Source organism: Astatotilapia calliptera, chromosome 1, assembly GCF_900246225.1.
Source record: "Astatotilapia calliptera chromosome 1, fAstCal1.2, whole genome shotgun sequence".
NCBI lineage: Eukaryota > Metazoa > Chordata > Actinopteri > Cichliformes > Cichlidae > Astatotilapia > Astatotilapia calliptera.
In genome coordinates this window covers 36056363-36074111 of record NC_039302.1, presented here as the reverse complement: position 1 = coordinate 36074111, position 17749 = coordinate 36056363, and positions in this window count along the sequence as shown.

The window sequence follows — 17749 nt, the reverse complement described above, 5'->3', positions numbered from 1 at the left end:
TGAGTGTTTTTCTTTCTGTTCTCCTCAGATGTGTGAGCCCTCGGGGCGCTTAAATAGCTCACAACACTGTGAAGTTTCTAAAATAGCTGAGCACAGATTTGAAAATAATCACTTTTCCTTCTAAAAACGATCCTGTTGGCTTCACTCGCCCAGAAAATCCTGATTCTGCAGCTTTCATTAGAGTAAATCTAGTAATAATTAAATGCCCTAACATTTCAGTGTAGCTCTTCCTTTTAAAGATTCAGGTGGTTTCAAATATTTTTGTTTTGTGAATTCCCACCAGTCTGCAAGAATTTAAAACATGTTTAGTAATGTCTAGAAATGTTGGAAAATTTTATAAATCTCTGGAGAAATACTATTTTATGTCAAGCTGTACTATCTTTGGTATTTTCATTGATTAATATAATGAAATGGGAACATATGATGTGTGTTTTGTTTTTGTTTTTTTCTGTTTTGTTATTTTTGACCGGCTACTTGTAGCGAAGTGCCTGAAGATAAAGTTTAAAATTGCTTCTTTGATAAGTTGTTTATTTGTTATTTTGCTTATTTTGGATCATGAGGTAAAGCTGCAGTTTTATGGTCACTACAGAAAAATGCTGAAGGATCAAAATGGTCTGAATTCAACTTGTATCTCATGGCTGTAGAGCAAGCCTATTCAAATGGTGGCCCGCGGGTCCAATGCGGCCCAGAAGCAACCTGTGAGTGGCGCCCTGCCTGTGGTCCTGGCAGAAACACAGAGAAAACGCAAAAAATTAATTTTTAAAAAATTAAAAATTCCTACAGCGTAGTGTAGACTATGAATGCAACACTCCTAGTAGCCTAGCAATATTTAACCCACAATGCACTGTGATGTAAACATATTAAACAATCATTGTAATATATGATGCGACAACAGCATGTCTTTCTCAGTCCAAAAGCGCAAAATTGACAATGAACCCTGCCTGGACTGACAAATACTTATTCATTTTACCGCCAAATCCAAATGCCAAACCAATGTGTTTAATTTGCAGTGAGTGTGTTGCTGTACTTACGAAGGCACCACAATGACAAACACCAGACTTTCTACACAAACTTTCCAGAGCAATCTCAGGAGAGGGCTGCAAAAGTACAGTTTAACTGCGAGTTTAATAATCTTACAACCGGAGTTGTACTACCATGTTGAGGGTCCTGTACAGTCCAAGAGAGAGTTGCAGCAGCTTTCCTTCATGTTTGCTTCTTGGCGAAGAAGAAAAGGCCTTTCACAGATTCTGAAACAGTGAAATACTGCATGCTGGCTGTGGTGGATGCGGTTATAAGTGACGAAAAAATTAAAGTAAGTGTGACATCTGCTATAAAAAACGTACCCCTGTCAGACAGTTCGTAGAGATGAAGTTCTGGCGTCAAACGAGTTTGAAATGCTGTTAGATGACCTGAGGAAAACTGATGTAATATCTATAGCAGGAGATGGGTTCACAGACAGAACTGATAATGCACAGTTGTGCATATATGTCCGTTTTTTTTTTGGATGGGAAATTGCTCGGCTTGCTACCGTTAGAGGGACACACAGCTGGCGAAATAATGTTTGAGAAGATTTCAGCTCTTTTTGAGGAAAATGGTCTGGATATGAAGCGTGTCTGTATACTTGTGACGGATGGGGCTCCATCCATGGCAGGAAAAGTGAGTGGTCAGCAAAATATTTATTTTAATTTGAAAGGGAATTATCAAAATGTATTTTTTATTATTTCAAATGTGCAAAAAAAATAGTTTAGTTATAGCTCCCCTTTTTTAAATGGACCTTTTGGTGTGCATTTGTGAGGTCACCAGATTAACAGGGGAAAAAGGAATAAAAAAAAAATTACTTGTTTTTCAATACAATTGTGTGGGTTTGAAATTGATCATGATCTGCTGCTTACTGGCTGCAAAAAAATATCTGGCCCAGATAAATTCCTCGGTTTGAAAATCTGGCCCAACTAACTTCTTAGTTGAATAGCCATGCTGTAGAGCCTGAGCATGGTGATGTACCTGGAGCTGATGGTCTGGATCAGTAAAGTGGGAATTTATTTGGCTTTAATGTGTTTGTTCATTTGTTGTAAAACTCTCACACATCCAGCCTTTTGTAGCAGCTGTGGTGTGAATCCTGTGCTGCCTCTTTGAGCTCTCCCTCTGTGTTGGTGTTCAGCAGCATTCGGCTGTACTATTTAAAGGTTTGATTTACTGTCCCAAGAATGTCCTCTTAACTGCTGCCAGCACCTTCAGGCCGTGTGTGTGTGTGTGTGTGTGTGTGTGTGTGTGTGTGTGTGTGTGTTATCAGCTGTTTGGTAAATCCAGAGAATCTGATAGAGACTCGCATGCTTCAAATGGAGAAGGGGGAGAGAGGGGAGAGAGCCGGGGGTGGAGCTGGATGAGCCTGCAGGCTTGATTTTTGTCAGGCAGCTTCTCTGCGAACACATGCATGGAGCTTCGCTGGCTCTGCTAGCTCTGCTGTCACAGCTCAGCTACTCTCTCAAGATCTGGAGTGTTTTTGAGTTTCAGTTTGGATTAACTTTGTCCTGAGAGCAGGAGAGTGGGCGTCGTGCTGCAAACACAGGGTGAGTGAGTGCCTTTCAGCTGTCAGCCTGCTTCTTCTCCTGCTGTTTCTGCACACTGTGCTGGCTTTATCTGCAGCTTTTTCGTGCTTCTCCCAGGAGTTCTGCAGTTCCAGTCGGTGTGCTGCAAGATGGCTTTATTCACAATCAAAAAAAGGGAAAAGATTGTTTTTAATGTTGTTTGAAATATGTGAATAGCACAGCTGAACGGTTACAGTCTCATCTTTGTTTGCAGAATGTCTGAATATATCCACAGATGAGTAAAAACAGATGAAATTCTCTCTTTCTGATGGAATGTATGTCAGATCCTCCCTTTCAGGTAAAATTGTTGATGTTTTCTGTTCTGGTTGACATTAAAAGACTGTTTAAACCTGAATCGAGGCAGATGGAGCCATCAGTCGCCCTCCCTGTGATAAATACAGTGAACAAAATGGAAAAGAACTGAAAGAAAACATCTGTTTACTCCTTCAAAGTTTATGGCTCTGGGAATTCCTGGAATGTCAGGCAAGTTTTGCAAGAGATGTTTTCCAGACAGGTAAAAGTGCTAATTTGTGTGACCAGCGGTGCGTGTGAAGAGTTTTCACAGCTGATTTCACTGTTGTGTTGCAGTCTGTTGGGTCTTTTTTTTTTCTTTTTTTCTCCTGTCCAACTGGAGCAGAAACAAATGTGTTGTGCAGCTTTTATGAGCCATAAAACAACATTAACATTGATGTTGATGGAAGAGAGAAGCTTCCATAAGTGATTCCAGACTGAGTAAAAAGGGAAAAGCCTTTAAATCAAATCTTGATTTGTTGACTTTATTATATTCTGCTTTTCTTCCACTTTGATGTGCAGCTTGTGTTTTATCCAGCTGCTGTCCTGTGGTGCAGAAATGAAAGTGTGTGGTTTTGGAGAAGCTGTTCGAGGTGTCAGACGTTCAGCGCGAACAGTCCGAGAATTGCAGGCAGAGATTAGCTCTGCAGCCTCATGTAGGAGCCAAAATGGAGGTTGAGTGCAACCCCGTCCTCCACCTCGGGGGCTGGCCAGTTTTTATTTGCGGTTGCTTGGATTCAAGCTCTTACTGTGATTACAGATTAGATTTAGGGCATCTAAAGTGCACGACTGGTTTTAGTTGTTATTGCTTGGGAGTTAGCTTTAATTGTTTAACAGGAATGCACTGATGCATCAGCCTGTCTGCAAATAAGATGGCATTTACTGCTGGGATTGAAAGTGCTTTGAAATTAAAAAGCTTCATAGCCACACTGCTATGACACACGTAACATGACATGTGAGTTTGCGCTCACACTAAAGGCCAGCAAGACAAAACGATTCAAGACGGAGAGCAGCAGATAATTCAGTTTGAGGAAAACTGGGGGAAATCTTCAAAGACTGTATGATGAATGTGTGTCTCATTTGTTTTGTATTACAATCCCTAAATCCATGGCTCAAAGCAACCTCGCATATAAGATGCCACAACGCTGCTGTTCACCACATCATGATTATAATAAACAGAAGAAGAAACAAACAAAGGAGTAAGAAGACCATGAGCCAAACGGTTAATTCGTCTCAACATTTTCAAATCCCTACAGGTGTTCCCTAGGGATCTGTCATATTTAGTATCAATCTACTCCAAAACTTTCTCAAACTGAGCAGTGATAAAATCCGAGGTTCTCCTCAGTGCCACCAAACTCCAGCTTTCAGTGTCATGCTTGATGGCACGCTTTCTTTCCAAGCTCAGTACTGCTGTCCTCATTCGCACTGTGATCGCGTCCCACATTGATTAGTGCAACTTCCTCTAACCAGAGCTCCATACCACTTCATCACCAAAGCTCCTTCCTTACTCATATTATTATTATTTTTTTTAAACTCAAGATAAAACTCATATGCATCCACAGCACATCAGCGTTGTGTCGGTTTCACTGGTTCATTGGCTTACAGAAGTGGCAGTAATGGTTTCTGCCATCTGATGTTGGATCAGAGGCAAACCGCCCTCTCCTGTAGGATTTCTGTGTGGTGTGTGTGAGGCTGACTGATGATCTGCACCTCAATCTCTGGTCTCTCCTCTTTACAGACGCTGAAGCCGTAATACAGTTTCAGGAAAAGTCAAACACGCTCTTGTTAAACATTTTTTCTAAGACCTTTATTCACTAAATGCATCAACTTACCCTGAGATGAACCTTCAAACAGCCCTCTGAAGATCTCAAAGTGGGGGCTGGAATAACTGTAGTTAGAAATTTATCACATCTCACACAAGTCTCCACAAAGTTAGAAGCACACAGCAATTCTCACTGAGGCGGTTAAAAAATGTGAGTGGGGTAATTGGCTGGAGGCTGCAAAGCTGCTGCAGGTGGGTGCTTGCCTGTGTGTGTGTGTGTGTGTGTGTGTGTGTGTGTGTGTGTGTGTGTGTGTGTGTGTGTGTGTGTGCTGATTAAAGAGCTGCTGAGGTGATGGATCAGAGAGCACAACTTTGCAGGCTGACCATGTGTTTCCTGGTTTTCTTCAGTTTGTAACTGAGGTTTTTAAAAATAAAGTGATTTCATGGCCAAAAATATTTATCACGATATATATTCGAAAATTTGTGATAACAATATAACTGATGATATAATTGACACGAGACAAAATACTTTACAACTTCGCAACTTTATTAGTACAAAAACCCCACCAAAATATCAATGTATTTTCACTTAAACAAGCAGCTGTTTTTATGTGCATTAAAACTATATAAAAATTCAACAGTGCAATCACTCCGCGAGGTTCCTGACTACGGTACCCGCAATGCTCCGACAGTCCATCAAGTGGTGCGGCTTCGTAGCTTACCAAAGTCGTACTAAAACATTTTTTGACAGATTTCTGAGCGCAGTGTTCCGCATAAAATCGGTTCGAGGTCAGTAAGCACAACCAGAATTCATACATAAGGCACACCGGATTATAAGGGGCACTGTCGATTTTTCAGAAAATCAAAGGATTTTAAGAGCGACTTTCCAAAAAACACGGTAATAATGACGGCTCGCTTGCATGCATTGCTTTCAAAAATTGTGCTTTGGTGCATATCTCGAAAGCCAAACCAGTTCCACACCACTGAGGTTGCACATTTTTTACAAACCAATTCTGGTTCATATGTTTCATACAACGATCCTCTTTCGCCCTTCTCATTCTCCGTCGCCACCATGCTTTTTCCGCCATATGTGTATGAAAACAAAGGCACTGCATATGCACGTTTGACACTGTTGATCATCTTATTTTGTTACACCCACCCAGTGGTTTAATATATGTATCGGGTACCGCATTGGAATGGTTTAAATCCTATTTGTCAACTCGATCTTTCTCTGTGGCTACCTCTAAGTTCAGATCCTCTGTCAGCTCTCTTGCCTTTGGGGTGCCTCAGGGCTCTGTCTTGGAACCGTTATTGTTTTTTGTTGTATTTACTCCCTCTTCTGCAACTTCTTAGCTCTTTCTCTGATATTTCATATCATTGTTATGCAGATGATATTCAGCTATAGATCTCTTTTAGGCCACCTGATGTTTCTAAGCTCCAAATCTTGCAGTCCTGCAGATTGGATGGCTGGTAATTACCTTCAACTAAATGCTGATAAAACGGAAGTCATTGTCTTTGCTCCTGAGAAATTTGTTCCCCTCGTGGTTAAAAATCGAGGCCCTCTTGCTTCTTATATTAAATCCTCCATTAGGAACCTTGGTGTTACACTTGATCCAGCTCTGACGCTGGACACACACGTCAAATCTTTGGTTCGCTCTTGTTTTTACCATTTAAGAAATATCGCTGAGTCCCATTGTGTCACGTTCCGAATTGGAAATGATTATTCATGCTTTTGTTTCATCTCGCTTAGATATTGTAATTCCTTGTTTACTTGCTTAAGTAATGCCTCCCTGGAACGACTGCAGGGTGTTCAAAATGCTGCGGCTAGGCTTCTGATAAAGCATCACAAATACTCCCATGCCACTCCCCTGCTGATTCAACTGCATTGGCTCCCTGTCAAGTTCAGGGTCTATTTTAAGATCATAATCATGACTTATAGGGCCCTGCACGGTGTAGCTCCAACTTACATAAGTGATCTTCTTCTTCCTTATCACCCCAGCAGGCCCCTGAGGTCTTGTGACCAGGGGTTGCTGGTTGTCCCGCATACAAGGTTAAAAACAGAAGGTGACAGAGTGTTTGTATCAGCGGCTCCCAGACTCTGGAATTCGCTCCCTTTGAGTTTGAGATCTGTGGACTCAGTCACGTCTTTTAAAAAGCAGTTAAAAATGTATCTGTTTAAACTTGCTTTTGGTTGATTTTATTTTGTTTTGTCTGTTTTCTGCCTCTGTAAAGCACTTTGTGATTTTATCTTGAAAGGTGCTATATAAATAAAATTTTACTTACTTACGTTTTACCCATATTCTATCGCAATATTTCATTTTCTTATCATTGCCTAACGTTATACCGGTATTACCGTGAACGGTATGACATGGCCCAGCCCTACTCGTTCCCTCCTTATTGTAGTTATTAATTGCATAATTCCATTCTAATTTCAAATAAAATACAGTGAAGTTCTGTTTAAGCATAGGGGAATTATGCTTTTAGTCGTCAGCTGTATTGTAAATTGTTGACAAATGTGAATTCTCTGATACACGAAATATAAGTAGAAGGCAGTTTTTTGTGTTTATTTTTTTTGTACTGGTGTCTTTGAGGCTGTGACATTTAGGGCTGCTCGATTATGGCAAAAATGATAATCACGATTATTTTCACTGAAATTGAGATCACGATTATTTGACGATATTTATTTAACCCTTTAAGGACCTACCATAGAACCAAGTCCGGCAGAGCTTATATTATTATTTTTTTTTACATGTTGTAGTGCCATTTGTGGGAGCATTTCAAGTTGCTATACATCAATACAACTGTTATAGCCCATATTTTAATAATATGTATGTATTAAGTCCATAGTAACTACATTAATTGCAAAAAAGTGCAACAAACTACAAAAAAATTGAAAATCGTTTTTGTTTTTTTACATATATTTCTTGGAGAAATTTAAGAGGTTTATCCCTCAAAACTTTAAATACAAAAAAGTTGCAAAAAATAGTTTACAACAACAGGAAATTTATTTTGAGTGTCTTCATAGTTTTATTTTGGAGACACAGCAATTTTTATATACTGCAGGAAAAACAAAAAAACAATCCTATGATGCAAATTTGCAAAGAAAACAGCATGTGCATCAAAATAAACTATTTCCAGCAGTGCAATTCGAGTTCTAAGCATCCCAGAAACCATTCAGAAAAGTCAAACATGACTTATGAAAACACCAGTATAGGCTTTTAAGGCCTACAAGTAAAAAAACTACATTTTCCGCGAAAATGACGTCACTTCCGGTTTCAGGCAGGAAATGCGATAGTTCGTGTTGACGTCTTTTTCAATGTGGGAAGTGTTACGAACATCTGATCGGATCGGCAAAGCTTCTGGAATATTATGTTTTTGTTCCTGCAAGCGCATTTCATGCAATTTTTATTTTTTAAAACGAAAACGTAAAATCTCCGTTTTTAAAAATACCCGTGTACGTGTGGACGTAGCCTTTAGCAGATACTGATCTTATCTGGCCAGCCTCATGTGTCACACACAGTATCTGAGAGGAAACCTGACTGCTGGAAGTCAGACTATAGTCTTAGATATCATTATTTAAATTATTATTCTTTATTCTTTTATTTGATTTAAGTATAACAGTTTTCTGCAGACTGATTTAAGAAGAAGAAAAAGAAAAAAAGTGTAGCTGATGGTTGAAGACAAAAATACTTCCATGTGTGATGATTGCAATATCCCCAAACCGTCACATCATCTAACAACTTCAGTTAGGCATTTCTTTGTTTAAGTTTAGGTGTCTGGTAGTCATGTCTCAAGACGTTGTGACGCGTTCTGTCTCATTTTTCCCAAATAAATGTTTGAAAAATTCACATTTTTGTTTACAGGCAGCATCCACGGACTCAAAGTGTACGTAATACTTTAACACTGACAGCTTTTGTGACGGAGAGCTAAAATTCCACACAGTCTCATGATATATAAACTCTTAACTTCATGCAGTCTTTAGCTGCAGGAATGATAAATTAGGAAAACAGATTAAAATATTTGCCTTTTTTTTTGTTAGTACTTTCATTGGCTCAATGTGATCATAGTAACCAGGCTTGTTAATATTGTGATTGGCTCATTCTTTGTAATAATATATTTACAGTTGTTGATCCCCACAGTTTCACACAGGAACTAGAACTATCCATATATATCTATCGAGATCTATCGATCTATCGAGATCTATCTATATGAGAGACGAGAAGGAAAAGCAGAAACCTGAAAGCTGTGTTCATTTGTATACAGGCCTTTGGTTTGTCTGGATACTAGCCGTGGTGTCCTCCTCCCCCCCCCCCCCCTTCATGTGCACTGAGCTGTATAATGAAGTGCGAGTCACACCCACGACCTTCACTTCACCTCCTGCTCCCACTAATGAGGGAAAAGTCTGGAGGTTTCTCTTTGTCCTGGCCTGTATTAAAAAGTAGGCCTGTGTATCCAAACTTCAAATGCTCTGAAGACCCCCACAGACCCCCACGGACCCCCTGTGTCAGTGTTTAATGTATAAATCAATGAGTCTCTCAGACAGGAAACTGTCTTCCTGCTCCTCCTCTGACTCTGGGGGCAAATTGATCATTAGCTTTACATCAGTTGAAAAGTAACCATGTTCACAGATGCTGCAGAGCTGCTCCTGCTCTTTGTTTGATCTGCTGCACACATGATGAGTATGTTGAATAGTTTGAGTTTACCTGACCCGCTCACTAACTAACCGGATATTAACTTCAGTCTGCACTCATGCTGCTGCAGCTTCCTTTGATTTCCTCCTCAGAAGCCTCAGAGCACCTCCTCCCCTTCTCTGTGCACCCATAATGCTTTGTGTCATCATGTAAGGAATCAGAAGCTCTTTTCTTTGTTGAACCGTAAGAAATCAGTCATCTTTTATTTACCGTATGTTTTAAGTGCATCATAGCTTCTGTGCGGGGGGAAAAGGTTTTATATGTGCAGCTTGTTAAGCCACAGGTTACCGAAATAACGGAGTAACCTGCAAACAACTTGGCTTTGTCCCAGGAATGTGCATGTATACATTAGGTGATTTATATAAATGTTGGTTATATGAATTTGATTCTACTGCTGCAGTTATAACCACATACCAAGAATACTTGTTCAATCAGTCAAATTAATTTGAATTTGATCTGTGACAAACTGAAGATATTTAAATATTAGAGGTCTAGTGTGTAGCCATCACCTAAAAAATAAACAGGAGCACTGAGAGCACGCTCTGTCATGAAATAGTTAGCTTGAATTCAAATATTTATCTTACCACTCTTTGGACTAAATCACCAGATTAATGATTTTCTGCTGCATTAATCAGGTGACCTTTTTGCAACTTTGCAGGGTTTTGCCTTTTATAATTTTAATGTTCTTTGTGGATTTTTGATCAGTTTTTTTTCATCACCTACTCCCCACGAGTAGGTGGCATATGATCCTGAAAGACATAAAAATAAGAAAACAATTACCCAAAGTTATGTTTGAGTGTCCTTTAACCTCCTGACAGCTCTAATGGAAAACGTTTATTTTGTTGAAAGCTTTTTGCTAAAATAAATAAATAAACAAATACACAATATTCTTTTTTTTAAGTTGGAAAATCCTTAGTCACAGCAGTTAAGACAATAAAAAGCTTAATAAAAGGGCATGTACTTCAATAATATAAAATAAGACATACTGTATAAGAAAATGGATATCAAGGTGAAAACTAATCTCAAATCAAAACTGCAAAAAAACTTCAAATGAGGGAAAATTTAAATAAAATAAGTAATATTTTACTCTCAAATTCGGATGAGCAAAAGTAAACAGATAAAATTCACATTTCAAATAAACAGATGTTCACCTGAGTGGTGCACAGCTAAATGAGTAAGAGAACACGCTAAATGACATAAAACAAATGTTAGTTCTTTCTTTTTTTTTTTTTTTTTTTTAAAGCGAAAGGCTAAAGAGCTGAAATTGGTTTTAAATTGGTTTTAAAAATGTCAGAGGAGCAAATATAATGTGCAAATATAATCTGAGGCCTGTTTGTGCAGCTGGGGCTCTGGAGTCAGAGCTCAGTGAGTGACTGATGAGATTTTAAACTGGAGAAACATGTCATTTTCATGCAACAGCCTGAAGGAAAACATAATAAAACCGTATGCTGTGCAGTCACGTGAGCACTGCGTCTTCTGTGAGCGTTCGACTGAGCGCTGCAGGCCCTGTGGAGCCGAGTGGGATGTGGAAGGTAAACAGGATTCATTTAACCCTGATGGAAACAGGAGTGTTTGAACAGGATTCACATTAATCTTCCTTTTGTTCTCCTTCCATCGGGTGTGTTTGTTTGTCACATTGGAAACATTCATCAACTGTCTCCATCACAGAAACCTCATTATGTGCTGAAGCAGCTGTCTGTTATTGTGTGGACCACCATTCTTCGGCCAAGCACACATACACAGGGTCAGGGTCACGGTTAATGGGTCGGCACTGAATTACTCACAGGTGATGGAGCTCCAGTTACTGTACGTGTATTAAAAGCACAGCCAGCAAAATGTTTGTTTAGACTTAAGCTACAACACTCGAGTCCTTCAGTCTGCTGTTTTATGCCTTGGAGTCTGACTCGGACTGATGTCAATAACCGCGATTAGTCTTTTCCTGGCTCGAAATCAGTGTTTGGAGAGTGTTTTTAACATGGTTGGTCCTTGATTGGTATCTAATTTAAGTCTGCATTTTACTGCCACTTCTGCCCATTTGATAAATACGTAAATATATTTAGGTTTGGGTAAACCAAAGGATGAAGACAGTTTCTTGCACAGTTTTCTTCCCTTTGGTCAAAGGTGAAAACCTCAAATTTTCTTAATGTGAAAAAACTGTGGATTCTTATTTTGTTGAATATGAGGAATGGGGTGCAGGACCTTTTTCAGTGCTGAGGAATGTGTTGAAGCCCGAGGTGGAGCTGTTTGATCCACGTCTGCTGACCCGTTCATGTTGTCTCAACTAATCCAGTGAAAGCTTCTACACCCATTCATGCAGTCTTATTTAGCTGTGTACTCTGCGGTCATGAGTCACTGACGCTGACTGATGCTCTGTGTGCTCATGTGCAGGTCTGCTGAGCTCACCTGTTTGTCTCAGGTGAGAGGGTGTGCTGGAAGGCGTGTGGCCCGGTAACAATGTGACTGTGTAAGTGTAAGCAGGAGTAGGCGTATAACGGTTCCTGTGTCCGGGCCACGGTGTGGTCATGCGTGCAGTTTAAAATTAAAGTGGAATTGTGTCACTGTTGTTTCATGTTATACCTCTTCATTTTAGTGTTGGTTATTAAAGAGGGCCAGTTATGATGATCTTGAACTGTCTTTTTACTCTGAAACTCCACTAAAGCATCTTTGTTTTTGCACATCACTGCAGACTTGAACTAGTCTTGATTTGAGGCGTCACAGATGTGAGGTTTCTCCTGCCTGGTGCATAAACCACCAGTGAGTCAGTCTTGTGTGCCGCTTCCTGTCCTTAAGCCTGAAGGTAGGGCTGGGCGATATGACCCAAAATTCATATCTCGATATTTTTTTAGCTGGATGGCGATATAAGATATATATCTCGATATTTTTTTTAAAGCCACAAGGTAAGAACAAAAAGAGTTCTTAGTCAAAGCTGTGTCCCAGATGTCACACGGGCACTTTTATTAACATACAGCATAGATGTACATGAAAAAAACTACTCAAAAATAAATTATGAGCATTTATTAAATAATAATGCTCCATAAATAAGAGAAAACTATGTTGGTTTTGTGCATAACAAAGAGCTCACAATTGTGCAGTCAAAATGTAAACTAAAAGACGCTGAGCATAATAACAAAGACAGATTTCACAGCTGCTCTGTTCCCAAGTTCGTGACTGACAGCCTGGAGTTTGAAATCCGCTTCGTAACCATGTCTCTTAACAGGTGCCATTTATGGTCCTTATACACACACAGTAGGGTAATATTACGTTGAAGCACAGTACGTATCACTCCGCGAGGCTCCTCGGTAGCCGTAATGCTCCGACAATCCATCAAGCGGTGCAGCTCCGTAGCTTACCAAAGTTGTACTGAAACATTTTTTGACAGATTGCTGAGCACCGTGTTCCACATAAAATCGGTTCGCGGTCATCAAGCACATCAGAATTCATACATAAGGCGCGCTGTCAATTTTTGAGAAAATGAAAGGATTTCAGGCCGTGCATGCCGTTAGCGTGGTTAGCTCGTTAGCACGTTGACGCCGTCCAGCCCCACGCACGGGGCGATGCGCAGTAACTTGTTAACGGAGATTTGCCGTGTCCATCTTGTGGCTGCCTGCAGGTGAAGCGATGGGGGAGGAGGGGGAGTTGTGTTCAGTGAAGGAGAGGCGAGGCCGAGTAACGTTGTTTAGAGACAAAAGTGGACGAAAGAGAGGCAAACTTGTGGCCCACAACTATAATTATAATGTCCTGTGAAGGACATTTCTGGCTATGAAAACTGCGTTTCCAGCTATGGCAATTCATCAGGTTATGCACCATGGATTTGACCTTCAAGGTCAGGCTGTCCTCGTGGACTTTAACATCCCGAGGCAACCGAGAGACAACATTTAACGGTTAACCAGATACACCGACTTCCTGTTTTTCCTGTTTGCTTCCTTGCCTCTTCATCCATTCCCTGACAATGAAAATATCAAGTTGAACGAGCACCACACCATTGAGGAGACTCAGTGAAAGTGTTCCTGTGGACTAGGGCTGTCGCAAACAATTATTTTGATAGTCGACTAGTCACAGATTATTTTTGCGATTAGTCGACTAATCAGATCATCATCCATTGAACATAAAACGTACAGCTTATTGCACCAGCAGCATCTGCTCTTATATGACTATCATTAGCTTACAGCTTTAAGTGTTTAAGGTCTGTGCTAACTAAAAATAAAGACAAGATGGTAGTTTATTAATTTTTAATGAAATTTGCAGATTGTCTCGGTGAAGTTTAATAAACTCCTTGCTATCTAAAATATAACAGGACACCGGAGTAAATTCTCCAGCATCTCACACTTCTGATAATCAGCTGTCTGCTTGACGTTTATTCAGCTGTGTAAAAACTATAACTTTCATCTCAGCCAAACCGATTTACTCAGGAACAAATAAAATACTAAAAAAGCCAAACAATAACATGTTTAAGTTATCTAAGTGACTTATATATCATGTTTAACCTGAGTAGCGAAAGACGGCAGTGGGTTTGAAAACGATTTGCCGGGAGTCCGGTGTTCTCACCGGCTCTAGTGAGCCTAGCCCCCGGCTAGCTATCGAGCTAGTGGGTAACAGACGTCTCCGAAAACGTCGGAGCGCTTTTGAAAATATGTGGTGTCTTGATAAACTGAGCAGATATTTGAGGTTTACACAGCTACATTCTCGCTTGAAAATATGTTAAACGTTTATTTTGTGACCCAGAAAGAATAATAAGAGTAATATTAAAACTAAGTAGCTGCCGCCATTGTTGGAAACTGAGCTGGGCTGCGCTATGAATTCTGGGACAGAGCTGCTTCTTCTTCTTCGGGGTTTAACGGCAGCTGGCATCCTTGTACACGCAGTGCTGCCATCTTCTGTTTAAGTCCGTTATTACACTCTTAAATCCTGCTACTTATTCCTGCGTCTTTTGGGATCTTACAAAGCTTCAAACGACGCGTCGACTATTAAATCAGTCGTCGACGATTTTGATAGTCGACGTAATCGTGACTAGCCGACTAATCGTCGCAGCCCTACTGTGGACCGTGTGTCGGTTTTTAAAAGTGGTCCCTCCCAAATTTAAATCTTTCACAGATTTTCCTCCTTATAGTTTCCTAACCGTTTGTTCTCACTTGCTGGTAAAACCCAGGTGTCGATTACATTCATGTTCATTTTAGGTAGAGACACGGCACTTGGTGATATTTGGCCTCTGGTCATAAGAGGGGCTGTCAGAGCTGCTAAACAGGGGCCTGCTGTGCTGTGAATGACTCACGCTGACTGTCTCTGTGTGCTGCAGCAGAAACATTACAGGTCACATCGCCGCCAGGACTTTCACATAAAAGAAGTTCCTGCATTTATTCAGACATGAGAGAACAAGTGAAGCTGCAGGAACATTTATGTAACAGGGGCTGAGAGGGGGTTTTGTTCCCCCCTCAGGCATTTGTTTAGAAGAGGAGCCCCCCAGATCCTGACACGTCTCCTGATCTGTGTTGTTAGCAGATAACTGAGCAATACTCCTCCAAGACACAGGGAAACGGGATATGTGTGAGACCTGCCTAAATCCCTCATCATTTATAAAAAAGGTGGGGCTAATAGAGCATAGATGCTTGTATCCTCCACCTGCGCACCTTTCGGATATGTTATGATCTTGTGTTTCCTGCAGAAATAGTTTGTGGTGGTAAACCTTGTCCTTTTCTTCAGTTTTAACTGTTTTCTCTTTCTTCCTTTTCTCTCCAGTTTAAATGAGTAGTATATTAGTCAACAGGAAACTTTTGTAGTGTATTTATGTGTAAATAAATCATATGCACACAATAACTAGAGGATCAATATTCAACTGCTTCTTCAGTCAGTTCATGGATGGACTCCAGATCCAGGTAGTGATGGTAGACTGTATTCTGCTCAGCAGGCGAACCTGTTCTCTGGAGGTTAAGTAGGAGTAGACCGAACCTGAACTATGGTCTCCAGCTGCACTCTTTTAATCTACGAGTAAAGAAAAATCTTCTGGAGAGCAGCTGAATGATATCAGACTGTCACAACAGCAACCTGATCAGCCTGCTGGTGGGAAACACTGGAAAGGGTAGGGCTGGCTGGTTACCAACTTTCAAAATAAGAGTGAGCAAGTAAAGTCTGTATGTAGGGAAATGCTGCTCAGAACAAACAGGTGGGTACCGTTCTCTGATTGGATCAAATTATTTAAAAGTTACCTCAAAGTAAAGGATGACTTTTTCTTTTACTGAAAGGTTAAAAATAAAGCCCGTTGCTGGTTCTGCTCTGGCATCTCTGTCTTTTGTTTTTCATTTGCCTGCGATTATACATGATGAATGACACAAGCAGATCTTCAATCGCCACAATTCTAATTTGAAGGGAGAGCTGGGAATTCGAGGAGACCCTGGCAGAGTCCCCAGTGTTCCCATCATAAACGTCCGGGTAGTAGTGTTGGTGGTGGGGGGACTCCATGTCATCCTTTCAGAGCCTCAGCCATTGTGACCTTGCCAGTTTGTCTCTGTTTTCTACACACGGACGCTCTGAAAGCAGTTTTTCTCTGCAGCTCCTGGAAACCACAGACAGACTCCCAGCAGCACCCTGGAAACCAGCACAAACCCCTCGACCCTATGCTGGTCTCAGTGGTGCATCAGCTTCTCTGTGGAGTCCAGCTTCAGTGAACAGTTTGAGCACTGTGCAGGAGTCTAATATCAGGCACTAAAAACAGGCTTTAGGCTTTGTGTTTCCATTTTCTCTGACTATCAATCTGAATCGTGTGACATTCATGACCGGCTTAGTCACTTTAACATCTTAGAAACTGCAAAAATGACTCGCATTAATCTTCTCGAGCTTTGAGAACTTTGGGAAAACCCTTCATCGCTGTCACCATCAGCTGGTTTCTGGTCCAGTCTGAGCTGTCATCAGGTGACCTATATCAGCAGGAACTCTGCTTCAGGCATTGGCCCATTTCAGCATCTCACTAGCCCACTGCCATACATTATCTCTGACCCCCGACCCCAAACTCAGAGGTCTCTCTGCTGTGATGATAGCAGCAGCTGTTTGTCTCCAGCTGTGACCATCAACTTGTTTCAGACTGGAGGCTGTGGGAGTCAGTACAGTTCTGTATGGGTCTTTGTTCCCAGCCGGCAAAATGTTAGCAGTGCGGCGTCACATGTGGGACTTGTTAGGGCAGTAATGGATTCAGCAGAGGCCTCTAGTGCCCTTCAGTTCAGCCATTACTGTGCATTCACAAGGCAGATGTTTTTAACAGTGACCACATTCAGCCTCGGTGGCAGCAGGAGCCAAAAACGATCCTTCAGGACTTTTGATGCAAGCGTCCCTCGGTTACTGCTTGGAGTCAGCCGATGGACTCATCTGCAGCTGTTTTATACCTGATTTCAGTGAATACTTGTCAGAAACACTAGACATCCCAAAATTTGAGGAGACTGGAGAGCAAAAGGATTAATCACAGGACTGATAAACAAGCCAAATATTTCAGAGCATTTATTGATCGTCCGTGTTCTTGGACACATTTTCTCTGGGTTTACATGAAAACAAATAGCATGTCTGTTGTTTTCATTGTGGACACTTTGACCTGCTGGTGGAACTAAAACAAATCTTTTCGTGTGTGTGTGTGTGTGTGTGTGTGTGTGTGTGTGTGTGTGTGTGTGTGTGTGTGTGTGTAACTGAAATTCTTTGCATTGTTACTCAAACGTTCTACAACGTCTGAGAAAATGAGTGTGCATATTGTCCGTCTTGGCTTACTGTATTCAACATATGAATATAATTTTGGGCATCCTGAGCACACTCGATCTTATCTGATCTTGGAACCAAAGTGGGATGTTGCCTGTTTAGCACTCGCTCATAGACCACCTGGGAACTGTGCTGTAAGCTTAGGGGCGGCTGTTGGACGTCTGTTAGTCGGAAAGTTTGATCCACACTTCCTCCGGTCTGTGCCGCAAGATGCTGAACTCCTGGTTATCCCAGTGCATCCTTAATGTGTGTCTGAATAGGTAACTTTTGTTACTTTAGTGCACGAGTGGAAAATGTAATGTGATTAGAGTAATGCAGTAATTAACCAAACTGAGTCTTTTTAATAAGATTTGGGTGACTATTCTTTGCTGGGGAAAGGCTTTGCTCAAAAGGCTACAAGTGGAAAGTCTTTTCACAGGGGCTTTGCTTCATGTCTGTTCACAACAAAATTGACCTTTTTTAAACTTTTATTTAACAAAGAGGTCCTTTAATTTTTATTTTTTTTTGCCTCAAGGACAGAACATGAAGAGACACGAGACAAAAATAAGGACAAATCAGGACAAACAAGTAACTGAATACAAATACAGAGCCCAGCTTAGGAATGTCAGTATCATTCTTCAGTGCGAAGTAAAATGATACATGAAGGCTGAAGGTTGGTTTCTGCCATTATCAGTAAAACCGAACTGATC